This window comes from Trachurus japonicus, chromosome 8 (assembly GCF_045865225.1).
Source record: "Trachurus japonicus isolate A0001 chromosome 8, Traja_1.0".
NCBI lineage: Eukaryota > Metazoa > Chordata > Actinopteri > Carangiformes > Carangidae > Trachurus > Trachurus japonicus.
In genome coordinates this window covers 4,392,976-4,403,946 of record NC_140914.1, presented here as the reverse complement: position 1 = coordinate 4,403,946, position 10,971 = coordinate 4,392,976, and the positions used below count along the sequence as shown (strand labels likewise).

General features: G+C 43.5%; 1 pseudogene; it reads left to right on the top strand.

Moving 5' to 3' along the window:
* Positions 1-4,002: 4,002 nt before the first annotated feature.
* LOC146982387 (general transcription factor II-I repeat domain-containing protein 2 pseudogene) lies at positions 4,003-6,653 on the top strand (annotated as a pseudogene).
* Positions 6,654-10,971: the final 4,318 nt, after the last annotated feature.

The following is a 10,971-nucleotide window of genomic DNA, read 5'->3' as shown; positions in this document are numbered from 1 at the left end:
GGAGAACATGCAAACTCCACACAGAAAGGCCGGGATTCGAACCCAGGACCTTCTTGCTGTGAGGCAACAGTGCTAACCACTGTGCCACCGTGACGCCCAACATATGCATATACATGTAACATATAACACGTCTTGAACACTTAGCTTCACATTCTGTCGGCAGTTTACCATTATAAAAGGAATCTGATTGGTTTATTGAAAGTGGTTCCCTAAAATATGGTGGCCCTGAAGGCTCAACCCACTGCAACTTTAGAAAGTACCCGTCGAAAGGTGAATGCTAAGTGAAATGGCCTTCTTCCCGTCCCAGTGATAGGAGACGGTCACGGCGGCTGGTCTTGCAGGTGTTCGGACGCGTGCATGTGCGATCAATCAAAAAGTGCCCAAGACGAGGTTCCAATAGTAAAAACAACATTTATTAACAACACAATACCTCTTGCGTGTAGTGGCAGGCATGACACGAAACGACACGATGACACGGTCAAAAACTGTGTGCCTTCGGACCAGCAACACCTGGCACTGATTGTCTGGGTTTAAATCACCCCCGCGACCCGGAAGCGTGTGATGTCACTTCCAATGTCAACGGAGGTTATCACAATAAAATAGAAAACAAAATAAAGCTAAAATGGCTCCTACACTAAGCTAACAGAGCATTCATAATTAGTAGTGAAGACGGCCCAGATAGCAAAATGACATTGAATCAACGTTGAAGTATGGTCAGGCAGCTACGTTGAATCAACATTGATTCCCGACATTTAATCAACATTGAAAGCGCTCGTTATGATAGATGTTGAATCAACGTCATATTTTCAACCATTAAGCGATACTGAATCAACACTGATTCAACGTTCATCTAAAAGCAATCTGCTGCTATATTTTTAGTTGATTTTACATTGAAAACATGTTACTGAATCGACTGTTATCTAAATGGAAGTATCTGTGTTAATTGTAGGCAGATATAAATGTTATTTTAGTCCAAAAATATGGAATCATACTAAACATATTCGAATAACTGAAAAAAGTGACAGAAAACAGGCTTTTAATATTCAAGGTTTATTCTGAAAAGGCAAGTTTATGTGAAAACATATGACTTAGTTCTCCTAGTTTTATCAGTCTCCCGATCGGAGCCGTGGCACCGCACATGAAATAACAACGCTACGAGCAAAACAAAAACATAGAGCTTGACTCAGGGAACTACACATAGGAGCCATTACATTGTACAGCCAGCATTTTATTAATTATTAATGACAATAATAATCGATTTAACTTATAATGCACTTTTCATTCAAAGAAAGGCTCGCTCACCAGAGGGCATAACGTTACCTAATCCATACAGCTGTTAGCAGTTAAAGGTGTTCAGGCCTGTTTGTAAAGAGTCCAGTCTTTGTGCTGCTGTCCTCAGCTGGATGAGGAGGCAGCTCCAGAGGTGTGTCCCCCCGGTACAGAGCCTGGTGAGGGTCCGGAGGAGCAGCTGTCTGCGGGTGGAGGACTGTGGAGTGATTAGTTGTTGTAGAAGGAGACGTGTGTCTGTTGATGCACTTGTGGCTGAGCAGCTCAGCAGCAGGACTTTGTAGTGGAACCGGGATGGGACCGGGAGCCGGGACAGGGAGGTCCGGGGTTATCTGCTCAATCATCTTCACGGACTCTTCCCGGCAGCGCTGTGTCCTAGACGGGGGCATGGCTCAGCCTCTCACACCTTTTAACCTACATGTAAAACAAACAAAATGTCAGGCGATTGTCATTGATTATTTTGTCACGTAAATAAGCGTTTCCCCGACACAGGACATCCAAACTGCTGCTGAGACGCTCCGGCCGCCGGTAATTCACAAAGCTCAGGTGGAGCTGCGCTAACGGCAGCTGCTCCAGTCACAACACAGACCAGCAGCTTGTGTCAGAAATACACAATAGCATTAGCAGCAGCTTTTGACATGGACCCTGAGGTCGGCCTACCTTCAATACAAGTGTGGGTCATGATAAACCGAGCCACGTCTCCGGTTGTGTTGCTGTCGGTAACGTAAGTCCCGCCCCTTCTTGATTCTGATTGGTCAGTGCGGGGAAAAGTGACATTGACGAGCGCGGCGCTGTTCTAAAAGTTGAACAGATTTCAACTCGAAGCGCTCTGAGCGCCGCGACAAAAAGAAGCAAGCGCCGAGGGCGTTTTACCGCCGAGGGCGCTGAGCGCTGTGAGCGCCCAGCTCAATAGGGTTTGAATGTAAAATAGACGCCCAGAGCGCTGAAAACGCGTCTGGTGGACACAGCCCCTTATTACTCTCAAATTAACAGTTTTTATCACTCACCTGGACAGCTAAACCGAAGCTGTATGCTTGAAAACGTGCCAGTTAAAATACATCATGAACAAAATTTAATAAACTCCATTAAGCAAAAAACACCGCTATCTTTATAATCAGTAAAATAAAAATATTTTTAACTTACTTTAACAGGAGCAGGGTCCAGCGCTGTCAAAGAGGGGAGAGAAAAAAAGAAAGCCGACTGCTGCCGCCTGGCAGTTGGGATGTACCACCACTAGGTGTAAAGTGGAGCTTTGGACTGCTCCACTCCTTGCTCTCACTGTCTGAGAACAAATTGTAGACGTTTTTGTCATGAACTAGAAACAAGCCTTCAGAGGATTTTAACAGTAAAAAAAAAAATCACGTCTACAGCATAAGGTGCTTAATTGAATATGTTTGACACCCCCTTCCTCTCATTATGTGGTCTCACCCAGTTCAGTGCATTGAAACAGCATCAGTGAAACAATGTTGATTCAATGTTGGCATTTCAATTTACAATTTCAACCATCCTTCAATGTTGATTCAATGTCATATTTTCAACATTAAATTTTTAGAACGGATCTAGCATTGATTTTTCAACCATAACCAACAATCAACCTTTCTGACCATAATTCAACGTTGATTCAATGTCATTTTGCTATCTGGGAGTGTTGTAAAGTGAGTTTGTTTGGTTTATTATGATAAATAATGATTATTGCATGGTTGAGACAGTATTGTAAACATGTAGGCTACTGTTAGCTTAGTATTAGTCTTTAGCTGGATCTTTGCAGGATAAATAACAGGAATCCAATGGTATCACTACATTTACTCAAGTTATAAATCTGAGTTTGTCTTCCTCTACTAACCGTCATGTTAATCCTGTGCAGGGTGACGCTGGCGGCCCCATGATGACTAAAACTGACTCCAGGTGGATCCAGGGTGGAGTGTCGAGTTTTGGAAGCTCAAGAGGCTGTGCTTTGCCCAATATTCCATCAGGCTTTACACGGGTGTCCCAGTATGAGTCCTGGATCAAGAGCCAGATCACCACCAACCAGCCGGGCTTCGTCACAGCAGCCTCCTCCAGTGTCGGTCCAGCCACCGGAGTCATCCTCACTGTTCTCCTCTCTGTCTACGTCCTCTCATAGGAGGTTTAATGATGAGTCAATCAGGTCGGATAAATGCTCCTGAATAAAGACAAATAACAACAACAAAGTTTATATTCTCGTATATTGATAGGCGGTATACCTTGAGGTTCATTTGTCCTGAAACCAAATAAAATCTATATCCATATTTTCATTTGTTTCTTCTTTACTTTCTGGTGTCTTTTGATTCTCTCTGCCAAACACACAGCTGGTTTGTATATACGTCTGACCAGCAGTCAGACCCGGTCAGACCCTTGTAGAACAAATTTCAGTGTATTTATGCATGTGGGTGTGTGTCTGAGTATGTAAGTGTATGTTTAATACATTTTTTAAAAAAATTCAAAAATTTTCAAAAATTTGTTTTTTGTTGTTGTATCATAAATCTATGTCTGACATTTATAATAAACCAAATGGCTGGAAAATCGGTTGAATGTTCGGTGAGTTTTGGCGATTTTAATGGTTGATAGACCTCTGCCTCTGTTGACTAGTGCAGGAAGTAGACACGGCTTCCCCCGGACCAAGATGGCGTATTCCACTCAATAGATTTGCCTGGGAACGCGGCATCTAGTCAGTATATACAGTATATCTATGGCAGGGGTGTCAAAGTCAAGGCCCGCGGGCCAGATCCGGCCCGCGAATGAATTATCTTGGCCCCCGGGATGATATTTGATTAGTATTAGAACCGGCCCGCAGGCCACAGCCGCCTGCTTGTGTTTTGCGCACCAAGACTACATTTCCCACAATGCAACGGTAGCCCGCGAACTCACTGCAGCGCCGCAAGTGGGCCTCGGCTTCATTAGTCATCATTCAGGGCAGATGTCAACTTTCAGCAACCCCGCTCCCCAATAATGGCTAAACGGAAGGTGGACGGTGAGAACAGGGGGTTTAAAGCCAGGTGGGAGGCAGAGTACATGTTCACGGAGGTAAAAGGCAAAGCTGTGTGTCTTCTGTGTGGAGAAAGTGTGGCCGTAATGAAAGAATATAATCTAAGAAGGCACCATGAAACGTCTAAGAAACACAAAGACAAAGACAAGAATATGGACATGGAACAAAGGCTACAGAAGGTGGAAGAATTAAAACGAGGTCTTAAGTCCCGGCAGGCTCTGTTCACAAAAGCCAAATCACAAAGCGAGGCTGCTGTCAAGGCTAGTTTTATTGTGGCAGAAGAAGTTGCAAAATCAGCCCGGCCCTTTACAGAGGGAGAGTTTATCAAAAACTGTATGCTTAAAGTTTGTGACACGGTGTGCCCAGACAAAAGGCAGCTATTTTCAAACGTGAGCCTGAGCAGAAACACCGTTGCTGAACGTGTAGACCAGCTTTCCACCAATCTAAAAGAACAGCTTGTGGAAAAGGGAAAAGATTTCATCGCATATTCACTTGCTGCGGATGAGAGCACCGACACAAGTGACATTGCCCAGCTGTCAATTTTCATTCGTGGAGTTGACTCCAGCCTGGGCATAACAGAAGAGTTTTTGGCATTACGTCCTATGCATGGCACAACTACAGGACAAGATCTGTATGAAGAGGTATCCAGATGTGTAAATGAGATGGGGCTGCCTTGGGGAAAACTCGTGGGATTGACAACAGACGGAGCACCCGCGATGTGTGGACATAGGAGTGGATTGGTGGCAAGAATACGTGAGAGGATGCGGGACGAAAACGTCACAGGTGAGCTGACAGCTTATCACTGCGTAATACACCAGGAGTCGTTATGTGGCAAAGCCTTGAAAATGGATCATGTAATGAGCATCATAACGCGTGCAGTTAACTTCATTAGGGCCAAAGGTTTAAATCACCGCCAGTTCAAGGCATTTCTGGGCGAGTTAGATACAGAGTATGGTGACTTGCCCTATCACACGGCTGTGCGATGGCTAAGCCAAGGAAAAGTGCTGCAAAGATGTTTCGAGCTGCATGAGGAGATCTGTCTGTTCATGGAAAGCAAAGGGAAAGACACAACAGAGCTCCGAGATGAAACATTTATGTGTGAAATGGCGTTTCTGTGCGACATCACAAGCCATCTGAATGCGATGAACCTGCAGCTGCAGGGACGGGGGCGTGTCATCTCTGATATGTACAGTACAGTGAAGGCGTTTAAAACAGCTGATCCTGTGGGAGACACAGATGCGGAAAGAAAACTTGAGCCACTTTCCCAGCTGCCAGACAATGAAAGAGAAGATCTCTACCGCTGTGTTCCCGAGTGCACAGTTTGCTGATAAACTCAACATACTTGCCGCCGACTTCCGACGCCGATTTGCTGACTTTGAAACTCAAAAAAGCAGGTTTGAACTGCTCGCCAATCCTTTTGGAGTTGACGTGGAAAGCGCACCAACAAACCTGCAAATGGAGTTGATTGAGCTCCAGTGCAATGACACACTGAGGGAAAAATATGAGAGAGTGGGTGCTGCTGAGTTTGCACGTTTCATCCCCGACACATTGCCTCAGCTGCGCATCCAAGCTGCTCAGACGCTCTCTATGTTTGGCAGCACATACCTGTGTGAACAAATGTTCTCTTTGATGAAGCTAAACAAAACATCACACAGGAGCCGTCTTACTGATACACACCTTGAGTCAATCCTGAGGATTTCCTCAGCTCAGAGCCTGACCCCGAACATTGATGAACTTGTACAAAAGATGGGACACCACCAAGTATCAGGCTCAGCCTCAGACAAGTGAGCATCACAGAGCATTAACTTATTTTTAGTTTTTAATTCAGTTAAATTTTTATTTATTTTTATTTTTTGTTTCTACAAGACATGATTTTTCTTTGAAAGAAGTATTGTTTTGTCTGTGTGCCATAGATTTTTGTATTTTATTTATTTATATTTATTTTTCAGTTAATGGACTCAGGGAAAATTGCAGATAAGAGCCATGAGAAAGAATACAACTGATTTTATTTTTATTTTTTTATTTTCTCATTTTACTATTTGAAAGCATGGGAGCAGCACAATATTGCATTTTCAGTTTATAATGCATGCAATTTCATTTATGCATTTATCTCGATATTAAGGAGCATATTTTATTTTTGAAGGACATTAACTTTTTTGCTGTTTGCCTGTTGAAAATGTTTTCCCTTTAAATAAATGACAGAGCCATAAGAAAATATTGCTTCATTCATTTAATCATTAAATAATATACGATGCACTGTGTTAGGTCTTGGTTCAATAGGTTATGTGCAATCATTTTAATATGTTTTAATAAAAATTGAACCAGTCCGGCCCTCGGCTTGTAGCAAATTTGTTTTTTTGGCCCTCTGATGCATTTGACTTTGACACCCCTGATCTATGGAGTAGTGACTGAAACATGGAGAAGCAGCAGCTGCAGTTCCTCTCCTGACCACTAGAGTGAGACAGTCGCATTAATGTTTTCACACGACATTTCCCATGTTTGTGTATTTCTTGGGGAGGTGCTTTTTATAAGCCCATATAGGGTTTTTTAACCTCTCCCGCACTTACTATTCTTGTTTCATTTCTGTTTTTTGTAATTAACTTTACAGCAGAAATAAACATGTTTTAACAAAAACAGCCTTGGTCTCTAAAATTTCCCTCATTACAAGTGTTTATTGTCTAAATTATATAAATAAGTGACAAGTCAGTATGTGTAACTTAAGTTTAGCAAAAATGATTGGGGACATGGCAATTTAGCCCACCTCTGTTAAAATCTGGGTAATTATTTTAAGTTAAATTAATGCTGCGCACATAACATTGTGTTCTATGGTAGAGGAGGGTTAACAATGTAAAATAAGCTTTTAAAAAGTAGTATAAGTCTATTTTTACACAAAATATACCATATTATGTCATACAGACTCAAATGGCACCGGATAGTAGGAATGACCCTCCTATGTTTGCCACGAGCCTTCATGCACCAAAGTCTCAGCTCCTCACAGGCTCCGCCCCTTTGCCCTGTTTTGCATCAGCCAGGAGTTTATCCAAGATGGCAAGTGTTGAATGGCTCCAGAACAATTGCAGATATTGTGTTCATCTTTATTTACATTCTGTGAAAGTAATTGAACCAGACCTGAAACCAAAATGTCTAACGTCCAGACCTGACCGTAGTCAGATCCAGGTAATGTAGCTACAGTAGATCCCAGCTCTCTCTCTCAGAGCACAAGGTGGGAGAGGCGCATCGGCCTCTCAGTGTGCTTCTCAGCCAGTCAGTCTAACTGTGTTTTGTTTTGCTTTCATTAAGTTTTTGTACTTAATTCAAGTTCCCTACTTCATACTTTCATCTGACTACAAGAGCTTGTAGATTGCACTTCTCTGCTAATACATGGCGGTGCTCAAGATCTCTGGGATCAGCGGTCTACACTAACATCTCTTCTCTCCGTCAGAGTCTCTTCCTCCTGATATGCCGCTTCAGGAGGTGGAAATTTCTGTCGTTTCCAACAGTGAGTGCAGCGAAGTCTATAAAATAATCACAGACAACATGATCTGTACCAGCACCAGGGCCCCTGCTATGTGAGTTTGTCTGGAACCTTGTCACCTCTTTGTATCTTGTATCTTTGTTGATATGGGCCAGATATTGTGTCTACAACAGTGGTTCTCAAACTTTTTTCGTCATTCCCCACTTTTAACAAGTGGGGATTTTCAAGCCCCACTTCCCCCCGTCGCCCCAACAAAAATTACTTCAAATTTATTGAACTTACTAGCACCAAGTAGGCTATATCAGTCATATTTCATGAGTCAAAATCAAAAACATGAAATAATACAAAATTCAAAAAGAGAAAATAAAAGTGCAGATCAAAAACGAAAAGTAAAAGTAGGCTACAGTAGTCAAATAATGAAACAGTGTTTCATTTGCAATCTGTGCAAAGAACAAGTGAACTTTCCCTGCATTAGTGGCTGCAATGTGCCTGTTTTGCACTGCACATCCTCAGTGTCAGGCCCGGACTGGCCATCGGGAGAACCGGGAGGTTTCCCGAAGCGCCGGCCTATGATTGGCCTGCTGGCCTGCGTCTCTCTCTCTCTCTCTCTCTCTCTCTCTCTCTCTCTCTCTCTCTCTCTCTCTCTCTCTCTCTCTCTCTCTCTCTCTCTCTCTCACTTTCTCTCTTTTTTTTTTTTTCTTTAAGTCTGCCGGTCAGCCGGCGCCGCGGCTATCTGACTTTTTTTTTCTAAGTCAGAGAGGCAGGCTTGGCCAATCAGAGGCCACTCAGGCCAGTAGCATGTGAGGAGGACAAGGCGATTGGTTTGTTTTGATTAACACCCGCCCCAACAGTCCGTATCAACCACACAGACAGCGTGCGGAGGAAGGGGTGTGTGTGTGGTGTGTCTGGTACTTGCTGCAGCTGCGGGTGTGTAGCGAGCGCCGAGCAGAGAGGGAGAGTCGAGGCTTCGACTATTAAACCATGGACCCCAACCCGGGTAAAAAAAGAAAAGAAAAGGCGGTGCCGAGGGAGAGAGAGAGAGAGAGAAAAAGAAAGGCGCTGGAGGAGGATGCGGCCAAATGCCTTAAGTTGAGAAATTTATTCAGCCCCCCCCCCAGCCAAGATACCTCTGCAAGTAAGTTATTTAAAAAAAAACAACAACAACAACAACAACAAAACACTGGTTCTTGTCAGAAGGCTTTGAGGTCCAGGGACCTGGGTCCGTGAGGCTGTACACACCAAATTAGCCTATTGGCTATAATTGGGTGCATTTACATTTTATCTTTTTAAAATGTTCATTAATGTACACTGTCCCTCTCGAACAAATAAAAGAAAATGAAATGAAACTTTTACACAGTAGGCTATAGGCCCTGGCCATGAAATTAAGCAAGCCACTTTTTTATTTAGGCTACTGTTATCACTCCATTATTATGTATATGAATACAAGGGCAAATATAAGTGAGACATAGGCTACACTATCTTACTGTATGAACTATAGTGTATGGAAAAACACTGTAAGCATATGTTTGCTATTCAAAGGTGGTGATGGTGATGACATGAGTCCTGCTGGTACTTCAGGAGAAGCCAGTGCAGAGCAGTTGGCAGAAGGTACAGAATCATTTCTAGAGCAACAACATGCAAGTTGCAGACATAACACCAACAGGCACTGCCATTTGACATAAATGGCTCTCATTTGTAATACGGTAATAGCTGCCATTCTATTAAGCACTAGTGGTGTTGAATTTTGCTGTCTGTTGCTGACTTGCTATTATGTATCCCAGCCCTATATTAGAACATGAGTCAATATTATGTGATTGCTTATTAGGAACTATACTCTCGGACTGTATTATACATTGCGTCTATCAGTGCGTGCATGTTCTGTGAACATGCATTCAAAGGCTGTCTCCTCATAGCTGATTAATTGTTTGATTTGGACTTTGTTGTCTTTGTTTATTAGGTTATATTGTAGGCTACACATAAAAATATATGCCAAAGAGGCAGTTGACATTCCACATGATATGACTTTTATGTAACCTTGGCACTGCGTTAAACCTTTATTCTCTTCTAGTAAGTGTGTTAGTGGATTTTGCTGAGGATCGTTGTGTTACTGTATTTACCAGCCCGGCCCCAAACACAAAAGTTACTGTATATTCCTAACTTAGTTTGTACATAGGTCTCATATTTGAACTTCTATTTGGAATGCACTGTGTGTGTGTGTGTGTGTGGGTATGTGTGTGTGTGTGTGTGCCTGTGTGTTCATGCGTGCATGTGCGTGTATGCGTGCAATGCATGTAGGTGTGGGCGTGAACGTTCGCGTGTGGGCAAAGCCAGGGTGGCCTGGTTACATGACTGACCCCTGGCCTGAAAAAGTCTCCCAGTCCGGCCCTGCTCAGGGTTGCAGGCTTGAAACTGCCTCAAGTCAATTCTCTGTGTGTGTGTGTGTGTGTGTGTGTGTGTGTGTGTGTGTGTGTGCGCGGGCGTGCGTGTTTTCATCTCTCTCGAGTCTGACATAAGCTATAAAACACACACAAATATGATCGCATTTGTCAATCGCTGTGTTTTATTTTGAAAAGTGCTTTATTTTGACAATTGACCGGATTCTCTCGTTGTTTCATGTGTGTGTGTTCCTGCCAAGATTGACGCCTTCGCTCGCGGCTCGCGCACAAAATTGACCAGATGCCCAACCGATTGCTGCAGGGCGCGAGTCACTTCTGGTCTGAACTACACAACCGGTACTTGAGCACCGAAGGGAAGCGGTCTCTGTTCCGCGCTGTTCGCGGTGCTTCGGCGTCCGGTGTGAACCCAGCAGCCTGCTACCAGAGCCAGTCTCTATTAGAAACTCTCTGCTGCTGCTGCTGCTGCTACCTTGTTGTCCCGCTGCAAATGTTGGCCCGCTGCAATTAACATCCCAACGTCAATCATTGTTTTTGCACTTTAGTTCTCCCGGTCTCCTAATGCTTTTTAATAATTTTAGCTATTCATTATTACTTTGTTTGTGTGTGGCTGTTTTGTTTAGATTGAATTATCTTTGTTGTCAATAGCATTTACACCCAGCAAGCCAAATGACGTCCAGTTAACGTCGAGCTGACGTCATTCGGTGACGTTCCGGACTAGGCCAAATTGGCGATGTTTTAGACGTCATTTCCAGGACGTCTTCACCAGGACGTCACCTCGACGGCTTTTTAATGACCCTGACCGACCACTT